Here is a 12,853-nt window from a genome sequence, read left to right as displayed (position 1 = left end):
GATAGGATCTCCCAACCGGATTACTCTACTAGGTTTAAAATCCTCAAACTTTTTCCCACCGAACAAAACTGAATATCAGGCCGAGGTGACTAGGTTCATAACAATACCCACCCATCTTCGCGAGAATCCCAACTTCATCATAATTGCTCCCAGGACTCAGGTACTCCCACTCTAGCCTATCATGTGCTTTCATCATGTCCAATATGAGAGCACAATGACGGTGCTTGACTACCTTATTGTGCTACATAAAATGCAAACATTCGTATGCCACAATTATATTATTTGTAATAAGGCACCCTGGAACAAAAGCAGACTACTCTGCTAAAATAATCTCAAGAAGTACCATCTTCAGTCGGTTAGCGATAACTTTCACAGCTATTTTGTAGAGCACATTACACAAACTGATTGGACGAAACTATGAGAGTAGAGACAGATTTTTTACCTTCGGAATTAAGACATGGTAAGTTTGGCTAATACCCTCTGCACTCTCTCCCCCCTTCAACAATCTTGAGCACCGCCTTGGTAACCTCTTCTTCACACCCTGAAATGTTTCTGAAAAAATGCGAGGGGAAGCCGTCGAGGCCCGGCGCTTTAGTAGGGATCATTTGGTAAAGTGTTGGTTTCACCTCTTTCTCCATGTAAAACGCATCAAGTAGGGTGCGCATGTCAGTTGTGATCTTTGAAGGGAGCGCGTCCAAAACTTCTTACATGTTAGCACAACCCTCTAATGTGTACAGGTTCTTATAGAACTTTGTTGTCATCGTCTCTAGCTCGACGACACTCAGTTAGCTGACCGTCTAGCCTGGCCAAAGCCTTAATCCGGTTCTTCCTCCTCCACATGGATGCACGCTGCTGGAAGTACTGTGTGTTTTTGTTTCCATAAGTAAGCCAGTCCACCCTAGCTCACTGACGGCAGAGGATCTCTTCCCTATGGTACAGTTTGACCAACCTATCAGTAACTTTGAGTTCTAAATTGACTCGGGCCGATCCGTCTTGGCACACTTTTCAACACCTCCAGCTGCCTTGTTGTAACGCCCTCGATGCGGCTATATCTCCCACGTGTCGAAGCACGACTTAGAGGCATAACCGCATTGAAAGCAATGTCGCAAGTGAGGTAATCTTCACACAACCCATGTAATACATAAGGGAAAGAGATACGTAGTTGGCTTACAATCGCCAATTCACACAAATACATAAAAAACATTATATCAACCAAATACACTCAAGGTCCGACTACGGAACCAAAATAAAAAAAGACTACCCCAAATGCTACACAGATCCCCGATCGACCCCAACTGGGCTCCACTACTGATCAATTAGAACGAAACAACACAAAGGGCAAGATCTTCAACGAGCTCCTCCTTGAGCTTGGTTGCGTCATCTGCACGGACTCATCGGCACCTGCAAGCTAGTTTTGGAAGTATCTGTGAGTCACGGGGACTCAGCAATCTCACACCCTTGCGATCAAGACTATTTAAGCTTATGGGTAAGGTAAAAGGTATGAGGTGGAGCTGCAGCAAGCGACTAGCATATATGGTGGCTAACATACGCAAATGAGAGCGAGAAGAGAAGGCAAAGCACGATTGAGAAACTATGATCAAGAAGTGATCCTAGAACAACCTACGTCAAGCATAACTCTAACACCGTGTTCACTTCCCGGACCCCGCCGAGAAGAGACCATCACGGTAACACACGCGGTTGATGTATTTTAATTAAGGTCAACTTCAGGTTTTCTACAACCGGACATTAACAAATTCCCATCTGCCCATAACCGCGGGCATGGCTTTCGAAAGTTTAAATCCCTGTAGGGGTGTCCCAACTTAGCCCATGACAAGCTCTCACGGTCAACGAAGGATAAACCTTCTCCCGAGACATTCCGATCGGACTTGGTATCCCGGTTCTACAAGACAACTTCGACAAGTTAAAACAAATCCAGCAACACCGCCCGAATGTGCCAACAAATCCCGATAGGAGCTGCACATATCTCGTTCTGAGGGCACACTCAGATGAGACATCCTACGAGTAAAACCAAACCTCGAGTTGCCCCGAGGTGGCCTCGCAGTCTTCTCGGTCGGACCAACACTCAGAGGGCACTGGCCCAGGGGGGTTAAAATAAAGATGACCCTTGAATCCGCGAAACCCAAGGGAAAAAGAGGCTAGGTGGCGAATGGTAAAACCAATGTTGGGCATTGCTGGAGGAGTTTTATTCAAGGCGAACTGTCAAGTGGTTCCCATTATTACCCAACCGCGTAAGGAACGCAAAATCCGGGAACATAACACCGATATGACGGAAACTAGGGCGGCAAGAGTGGAACAAAACACCAGGCATAAGGCCGAGCCTTCCACCCTTTACCAAGTATATAGATGCATTAATTAAATAAGATATATTGTGATATCCCAACAAGTAAACATGTTCCAACAAGGAACAACATCTCCATGTTCCAACAGGGAACAAACTTCAATCTTCACCTGCAACTAACAATGCTATAAGAGGGGCTGAGCAAAGCGGTAACATAGCCAAACAACGGTTTGCTAGGACAAGGTGGGTTAGAGGCTTGGTTTAACAACATGGGAGGCATGATAAGCAAGTGGTAGGTATCGTAGCATAGGCATAGCAAAAGAGCGAGCAACTAGCAAGCAAAGATAGAAGTGATTTCGAGGGTATGATCATCTTGCCTGAGATCCCGCAAGGAAGAAGAACGAGTCCATGAAGAAGACAAACGGGCGTAGTCAAACGGATCCTCACAAACACGACGTTATCGGAACTAACCCGAAGAAGCAACACCGGAAAGAAAGCAAACAACATAGTAAAACAACCATCACATAATCATGGCACGATGCGCAATCAAGTATGATGCATGTCCGGTTTAATGAGGCATGGCATGGCAAAGTGCACAAGCAATTCTACAAATTAAGTGGAGATCAATATGCAACGAGTTGCATATTGACGAAACACCACAAGAAGTTATTTAGTTCGATCTCGTTTAAGTACCCAACAAAATTAAAATGTTGATTAACATGGCAAGAGGTGAAGCATAAGTAAACTAAACATTTAGGCAAGTTTAAATGGGGCCGAAACAACAAGCAACAATTTCGGTAAAACCCCATATGCATTAGTAATTTAATGCAAACAACAATTTTTAACCATTTTAAAAGTTGTTATCATGATGCGAATGACATGAGCAAGTTTATGCAATTTTTTATTAAAAGTTTGACAAGAGCATTAAGAAGCATTTGGTCGTCATGGCGGAACAAAAAGGGTGCCACGGCAACGATAACGAAAACGGTGCCACGGCAGCGTTCTGGTTCCGGTGACTCGATTGAGACGTCGGTGCAAAAGAAAGTGTGGCGGGAGCGTGCAAAAGATGGAAGGTGGGGTGCTCCCCGTTACCGGGTTCCCACATGACGGTGACAAGGTAAAAGAGGGCAACGTGCACCGACAAATCGAGCACAGTGCAAGCACGAGCATCTCATACATCGCAAGCATTCGTTCATGGACGTCGTCTCGGGGTTATACCTTCAAAGCGTGCATTATCGAAACGGATTGAGTTCGGTGGTAGGGGTACACGTGTCGAAGGGGAAGTAGTTGTTCACGGGGTCGTCGTGGGAAGTAGCGGTTCACGCGACTGTAGTTGAACTTGACGTTTGCGTTACACGGGTCTTCGGCGACGGTCGTCGTACATGGTTCGGAGTGGTACTTGCTTCTTCGGACTTGTCGGTCTCGATTCTTGCGATGATAGCGGTATACGTCTCGTTTTCGGAGAGGTACTTGGGGTCATTTGAACTTGTCGGTCTCGTCATCTCGAAGGGTGCTTGGCGTTTCCGAGATCTTCGGCCGTAGTGGTACTTGATGATACGGGTAGTCGAACTTGATGAAAAATGGGTCTCCTCGGGGACTTGATGCATCCGAAATCTCCGGGTTTGTAGTAGTACTTGACGAGGGTGGTGCTTGGCGAAAAACCTAGACGGTCTTGACGTTAATAGCCACAAGCGGGGGTGCACGGAGGATGCATCTTGCATTCCTCACGGAGGTGGTCTTGACCATGGCGTTTGACTGAATTCGAGCCCACGGGGACAAGCTGGCGAGCTACTGCTGCTGTTTGAGATGAATCAGGGGCCCGGGTCAGGCGAAGCGGAGGCATTGGCTGACGAAGAGGATTCTGGCGAGGACGACGTTCTCCAGTGAGGTAGCGACGGACTTGGGGTGCAGGGGTGCCGAGGCGCTGAGCTACAGCTGTTCGCTGCAGAGAGAGGCAACCAGGGGACGCGAGGAGGCCGGGAACACGGGGAGGTCGAGGACGGTGGCGCTGCAGCATGGAGGCACGACGGACGAAGCAGGAAGGCAGAGGAATGGGATGGCGCTTGGCGGCGGTCGGCAACGACACCGGTGGCGGGCGGACTTACGAGTGGAAGGCGAAGTAGCGGTCTCGCGGCACCGGGAATGGGTGCGGGAGGAGGCGTAAGGGTCGCGGGCTCCTGGTGGAGGTTGGCGGTGGCGTCGCAGGCCGGCGGGGCACTTGAGGGCATGGGGCGGTGAAGAGCTCCTGCGGCAGGAGATGAACGGCTCGGCTCGAGCTTGAAGGGGAACGAGGCAGTGGCTGACGAAGACTCTGCTCCAGCGGGCGTGCGGCTTCCGGCGGAGCTCGGGCTCCCGGTGAGGAAGACGAACGGGGAGGAGGAGAGATGGGGATCGAGGAGATGGGGTTCGGGCGAGAGGACTCTGGCGGCGCGAGGGAAGATGCGAGGGAGTGGGAGATGTGCGCGGGGGAGAGGGCTAAGGCTGCTAGGGTTAGGTCCGGTGCGGGTTGGGCCTGACCGGCTAGAGTGGGGAGGCCCAAGTGGGCTGGCTGATGGGCTTAGAGGTAAATGGCCGGCCTGGCTCCCTCTTCTCACTCCTCTTCTCACCCTTTTCAAAACAGAAAATAAAGAGAAAGAAAAAGGGAAGAAAATAAAGGTTAGAGAAATAGTTTGGGCACGGGGATAATTTTCACGGGCTCGTAAAAATGTGCATGGTCCACAAAAAATAGGGGAGACATGATTGAAAGATGTCATTCAAACACATTTGAATTTAATTCAAATGGGTTTGAACTAGGGCTTGGTTATAGAAGTGTCCAAAAATGTTGAGGTTTTTGGTAGAGCTCCAGAAAATGATGAAAGAAATTATGGGCAAAGTTTGGGGCTAAACTTGACGTAGAAAAGACATGTGATTATATGCTAGTGTGTTAAAGGTAATTCCAAAATAAAGGAATATTTTATAATATCTCCCTAAATATCGGGAGGGTATGTTTAAAGAGAAACCACCATGTGAGTTCCCTCAATTTAAACGGATCGAAGATCCATACGGTTTACTTAGTTGAGTTGAAAAATAAAATAAAGATATGATGGCATGATGACATGATGCAATGCACAGGATGCAACGAACCAAAACGAAACACCCGACAACACTCGGAAACATGGAAGGCATCTGAAAGCTCCGGTCTTGGGGCGTTACACTTGTTAATTGTCTAATCTCCCGGCCGCTTGACGCTCCCAAACATGTGCCTATCCCAGTTGTATAAGTTATCACTAAGATCCTTCAGTTTATCCCTCACATCTTCTGTCGATGATCCCTTTGGTTTACAATTCCAGTTTAATTCAACAAAAGCATGTAGGTCGGGGTGCCATTCCCACATTACCTCATATTTGAAGCTCTTGGGGTTCCTGTTTACCTCATCAACATCTGTTAATTTCAGCACTTTTGGTTCTCTGTCAGAACATGCTGTAGTTTCATTTTGTACTTCGGCCAGAGGGAACACCAAACTCCATGCTGAATCTACAACCACACGATCAAGATGAACTCTAGTGAATGTTCCTCCAGTAACTTTTTCTCAAAGGTCCACATTCTACCTTTGTATCCGAGATCACTTAAGCCACAAATATCAAGAGTACCCATCCATATGTCCTTGGCATCTAGGGTTCAACCCATCATGTTCTGCCCGAGTGAGCACTTCATTGTAATCACCCATTACTACCCACGACATGGTGGAAGCCCTGGCGATTAAGCACAAAGCATCCCAAGTCTTATTTCGTTCCATAACCTACGTCTCTCCATGTATGCAGGTCAACCTCCAAGGCTCCCACTCCTTCCCAAGTGAGTGAGCTCAGAAATACTAGTACTAATGTGGTATCTTGAGTAGCCTATAACTTTTAACTTTATTACATCATTCCAGAAAATAACAAGTCTTCCACTCCTTCCCAAGCTACTGACAGAAAATAATCTATCATAGCCCAAAGTTTGAGCTAAGATCTCGACATGTGCACTAGATAATTGATTTTGACTAGGCATAACACGGCCGGGGAAAAATTTGTCGTGATGTCGCAGACATCTCGAACTGTCGTGGGTGTTAAGGCTGGATCTGGCGGATATTGGGTAGGGGGTCTCGAGCTGGTGACTGATGACCCACAAGTATAGGGGATAAATCGCAGTCCTTTCGATAAGTAAGAGTGTCGAACCCAACGAGGAGCGGAAGAAAATGACAAGTGGTTTTCAGCAAGGTAATTTCTACAAGCACTGAAATTGTCGGTAACGAGTAGTTTGATAGCAAGATAATTTGTAACGAGCAAGTAACGGTAAATAAAGTGCAGCAAGGTAGTCCAATCCTATTTGTAGCAAAGGACAAGCCAAAACGGTCTTGTAAAATAAGCAAAGCGTTCTTGAGGGCACACGGGAATTTCATCTAGTCACTTTCATCATGTTGGTTTGATTCACGTTCGCTACTTTGATAATTTGATATGTGGGTGGACCGCTGATAACCCACAAGTATAGGGGATCACAATAGTTTGCGAGGGTAGAGTATTCAACCCAAATTTATTGATTCTGCACAAGGGGAGCAAAAGAATATTCTCAAGTATTAGCAGTTGAGTTGTCAATTCAACCACACGTGAAAGACTTAATATCTGCAACAAAATATTTAGTAGCAAAGTAGTATGGAAGTAACGGTAACAGTGGCAAAAGTAACAATAGCAGTTTTGTAGCAACCGTAACAGTGGCAATGGAAAAGTAAAGTAGCAAAGATCAATATGTGAAAAGCTTGTAGGCAATGGATCAATGATGGATAATTATGTCGGAGGACATACATCATGCAACGGTTATAACATAGGGTGACACGGAACTAGCTCCAATCCATCAATATAATGTAGGCATGTATTCCAAATATAGTCATACGTGCTTATGGAAAAGAACTTGCATGACATCTTTTGTCCTACCCTCCCGTGGCAGCGGGGTTATGGAAACTAAGGGATATTAAGACCTCCTTTTAATAGAAAACCGGAGCAAAGCATTAGCACTTAGTGAATACATGAACTCCTCAAACTACGGTCATCACCGGGAAGTGTCCCGACTATTGTCACTCCGGGGTTGCCGGATCATAACATGTAGTAGGTGACTATAACTTGCAAGATGGGATCAAGAACACAAATATATTCATGAAAACATAATAGGTTCGGATCTAAAATCATGGCACTCGGGCCCTAGTGACAAGCATTAAGCATAGCAAAGTCATAGCAAAATCAATCTTAGAACAGAATGGATACTAGGGATCAAACCCTAACAAAACTAACTCGATTACATGATAAATCTCATCCACCCATCACCGTCCAACAAGACTACGATGGGATCGCTCACGCACGGCGGTGAGCATCATGAAATTGGTGATGAAGGATGATTGATGATGACGATGGCGACGATTTCCCCTCTCTGGAGCCCAAAAGGGACTCTAGATCTGCCCTCCCGAGGAAGAACAGGAGGTGGCGGCGGCTCCGTATCATAAAACGCGATGAATCCTTCTCTCTGATTTTTTTCTCCCCGAACGTGAATATATGGAGTTGGAGTTGAGGTCGGTGGAGCTTCGTGGGACCCACAAGATAGGGCGGTGCACCTAGGGGGTAGGGCGCGCCCCCCACCCTTGCGGATAGGGTGTGGGTCTCCTCTGGTTGATTCTTTCGCCAATATTTTTTATATATTCCAAAAATAATCTTTGTGAAGTTTTAGGTCATTCCGAGAACTTTTATTTCTGCACAAAAATAACACCATGGCAATTCTGCTGAAAACAGTGTCAGTCCGGGTTAGTTACATTCAAATCATGCAAATTAGAGTGCAAAACAAGGGCAAAAGAGTTTGGAAAAGTAGATACGATGGAGACGTATCAACTCCCCCAAGCTTAACCCATTGCTTGTCCTCAAGCAATTCAGTTGAAAAACTAAAAGTGATAAAGAAAAACTTTTACAAACTCTGTTTGATCTTGTTGTTGCAAATATGTAAAGCCAGCATTCAAGTTTTCAGCAAATATTATGAACTAACCATATTCACAATAACATTTAGGTCTCACATTTACTCATATCAATGACATAATCAACTAGCGAGCAATAATAATAATCTCGGATGACAACACTTTTTCAAAACAATCATGATATGATATAACAAGATGGTATCTCGCTAGCCCTTTCTGAGACAGCAAAACATAAATGCAGAGCACCACTGAAGATCAAGGACTGACTAGACATTGTAATTCATGGCAAAATAGATCCAGTCATAGTCATACTCAATATCAATTAATAACAATGCATACAAATGACAGTGGTGCTCTCTAACTGGTGCTTTTTATAAGAGGATGATGACTCAGCAATAAAAATAAATAGAAATGCCCTTCTTAGAGGGAAGCAGGGATTTGCAGAGGTGCCAGAGCTCGAGTTTTTGAAACAGATATAAATAATATTTTGAGCGGTATGCTTTCATTGTCAACACAACAACCAAGAGATCTCGGTATCTTCCATACTAGATACATTATAGGCGGTTCCCAAATAGAATGGTAAAGTTTATATTCCCCCACCACCAACAAGCACATTCCACGACTGGTCCGAAACAACGGGTAGCGTCCAACTAACAACAGTCCTGGGGGAGTTTTATTTGTGATTATATTTTGATTTGATTTAAGCATGGGACTGGGCATCCCGGTTACCAACCATTTTCTCGTCAATGATAAGAGGAGTCCACTCATCGTGAGAATAACCCACCTAGCATGGAAGATACTGACAGCCCTAGTTGCTACAGGAGCGATTCGAGCATACAAAACATATTATCATTTGAAGGTTTAGAGTTTGGCACATGCAAATTTACTTGGAACGGCAGGTAAATACCGCATATAGGTAGTTATGGTAGACTCAGATGGAACAACTTTGGGTTTATGAAGGTGGATGCACAAGCAGTATTCCCGCTTAGTACAAGTGAAGGCTAGAAAAAGAATGGGGAGCGACCAACTAGAGAGCAACAATAGTCATAAACATGCATTGAGATTAATCAACATTGAGTGCAAGCATGAGTAGGATAAATCACCATGAACATAAATAGCATAGCGGCTATGTTGATTTTGTTTCAACTATATGCGTGAACATGTGCCAAGTCAAGCCACTCGAATCATTCAAAGGAGGATACCATCCTATCATACTACATCACAACCATTTTAAAAGCATGTTGGCACGCAAGGTAAACCATTATAAACTCCTAGCTAATTAAGCATGGCATGAGTAACTATAATCTTTAACTATCATTGCAAACATGTTTCATTCATAATGGGATGAATCAAGAACGATGAACTAATCATATTTACAAAAACAAGATAGGTCGAGTTCATACCAGCTTTTCCTCATCTCAATCATTTCATCATATATCATCATTATTGCCTTTCACTTGCACGACCAAACGATGTGGATAATAATAATAGTACACATGCATTGGACTCAGCTGGAATCTACGAACATTTATTCAAAGCAGAAGACAAGGTAATATGGGATCTTTGTTAGATCAACAATAATGCACATGAGAGCCACTCAACATTGTCATCGTGGTCTTCTCCTCTCGACCCCGAAAGAAAAGAAAAGAATTTCAAAGAAACACACTGAAATGTTTTTGGAGTTTTTGTTTTTCTAAAGAAAGGCAAAACAAGAATGAAAAAACTATTTACACGGGACAACTCCCAACAAGCAAAAGAAGAATGAGAAATCTTTTTTGGGGTTTCTTTAATAATACAACTAAGCATGGAAAGTAAACTAGCTACAACTAATTTTTTTTGTTTTTTCTTAAGGTTTTTCAAGCACACAAGAAGAAAGCGGGAAAAGAAATAAACTAGCATGGATAATACAATGAAAAGGTATGAACACCGACAACTGGGATGAGTGTGTGAACATGAATGTAATGTCGGTGAGAAATATGTACTCCCACAAGCTTAGGCTTTTGGCCTAAGTTAGCCTACGCCCATGTATCAAATTAGCCCTCTCCGGTGTACTAAGGAGGATCCTGGGGATTCGACTGGTTAGCGAGCTCCTGCGGCTCCCACTGATAAACAGGCTCCTGATATGGATCACGTGATGGCTCTGGCTCATGAACTGGGGATCGCGTCCGCTCGCAGTATGCATAAATGTCCGAGGGCATGATGAGGTATGTGCGTGAATGAATATTAAACAAAGAAGGTGCACGCAAAGTAATAATCTGACAAGTCTTTTTGCTAAATACTAGGTTATAAATGAGTCTCTTTTCCTTATCATAGCGAATAAAATCATGTTCTACCATACTATTATAGTCCAAGTATGAAGTGGGTAGTAGCATCTCGTCTTTCTCATCATGCCTAATAGGTATCTCAAAGCGTCTAGCAAGGCGGGAAGCATAGATACCTCCAAAGATAGGACCCTTCGTACGGTTTAAACTCAACCGTCTAGCAACCATAGCGCCTAAACTGAAAGTTCTATCACGAAGTAAACATGGCACAAAATGTAAGATCAGAAGCACTAAGGCCTCCACTATGCACACAACCAATTATATATCTCCCAGCAAATAATGAGTAGTAGCACAGAACAGGAAAAAATAAACTAGACACTCTCGCTTCTGACACCTTTCTCCTTTCCCCTACGGTAACTCTATCAATAAAATCTTCCACATCTCTAGGACGTGGTTCCTCGATGCTGGCCTCAAAAGGTAATTTGCAAACCTCACAAAAATCATAAAGCGTAATTTCCTTGTACTCATCATATAAGTAAAAATCTACCATGGGTGGTGATCTCCTAGCATGAAAGTGAAAATTTTGCACGAAAGTATTAGTGAGTAGGATATACGGATCACACTGGTCATGGAGGAAGTCGGTGATGCCTGCATTCTCCGCCAAATAATAGAAATCCTCATAAATTCCGGCTGCCCCCAAGAATGCATCACATGGCCATTCACACGGCCGAACCTCCGCGGTGCGAGGAAGGTTGTACTTGGGCTTTTCCTTCTCTTCATTTTCTTTTTCCTTCGAACCCCGGCTCGAGGAGCCTCTAAAGAACCTCCTCATCATTATATTCCTTTGAAAATCTCTAAAAAAATTTAGTGACTCAAAATAAAAGTGAACCAAACTCAACAAATTGATAGCAACTACTCCCACAAGTGTCTAGAGGCTAAATCATGCATTAAAACTACTTTGGGCCATATAAATTTAACATGCAAGGTCACCACAGCAGCAAAAATTTGCATTAAATAAAGCACCAGAACAAAAACTAATTGGATCATTGGAGGAGTCACATACCGAAGAACAATCCCCTAAAGCAGTTTTGTGAATGGAGCTTTGAGTAAGGAGATAAAAAATGGCACCAAAATGAGCAAGGGCATGGGTTTGAGCTACGAGATGATTTTTTCTGGAGGAAGACGAGTGGATGGCTACTGGAATAAGTGGAGCGGACCCACGTGGGACCCACAAGGCAGGGGGTGCCCTCCACCCTTGTGGGCCACTGGTGCATCCCCCTGTTGCATGTTTAGTGCCAGAAATTCTAAAATATTCTATAAAAAATCATACTAAATTTTCAAGGCATTTGGAGAACTTTTATTTTTTGGACATTTTTTATTTCACTGATAATTCAGAAAACAGACATATAATACTATTTTTACTTTATTTAATCTAAATAACAGAAAGTAAAAAGTGGGTGCAAAAAGTTGTGCCTTCTAAATTCATCCATCTCATGCTCATCAAAAGGAATTCATTAACAAGGTTGATCAAGTCTTATTAACAAACTTCTTCCGAATGACATGAAACCGGAGAATTTTTGAATAACACTAGGTTACCTCAACGGGGTTATGCATGTTCCCAACAATAAGAATATCATATTTATTTTTGACAATAGGAAGAGGGAATTCAAAACCTCCAATAGTAATAGTTGAAAATTTTCCAATAGAATTGATACTATGAACTTGAGGTTGTTTCCTCGGAAAGTGTGCCGTATGCTCATTACCATTAACGTGGAAAGTAACATTGCCTTTGTTGCAATCAATAACAGCCCCTACATTATTCAAAAAGGGTCTACCAAGGATGATCAACATACTGTCGTCCGTAGACTAAGGCATGCATAACATAGTGGTGGGAAGGGGCTGATGCCTTCCCACCCACCCAGGTTCAAGGCACGGTACTTGCGATTTGGGTTCGTTGCACCAATTATACTGTAGGGGGTTCCCTTACAGTCTTTCTGTCAAAAAAACATATTGTCATCCTCAGGAATATCAAGAATAACAAAGTCCGTTAAGATAGTAATGTTTGCAACCACAACAGGCACATCCTCAAAAATACCGATGGGTATAGCAATTGATTCATTGGCCATTTGCAAAGAGATTTCAATAGGTGTCAACTTATTCAATTCAAGTCTACGATACAAAGAGAAAGGCATAACACTAACACCAGCTCCAAGATGACATAAAGCAGTTTTAACATAGTTTCTTTTAATGGAGCATGGTATATTTGGTACTCTTGGATCTCCTAGTTTATTTGGTATTCCACCCTTAAAAATATAATTAGCAAGC

The sequence above is a fragment of the Triticum dicoccoides genome, chromosome 2A (genome assembly GCF_002162155.2).
Source record: "Triticum dicoccoides isolate Atlit2015 ecotype Zavitan chromosome 2A, WEW_v2.0, whole genome shotgun sequence".
NCBI lineage: Eukaryota > Viridiplantae > Streptophyta > Magnoliopsida > Poales > Poaceae > Triticum > Triticum dicoccoides.
Note: the sequence above shows the minus strand (reverse complement) of the source record.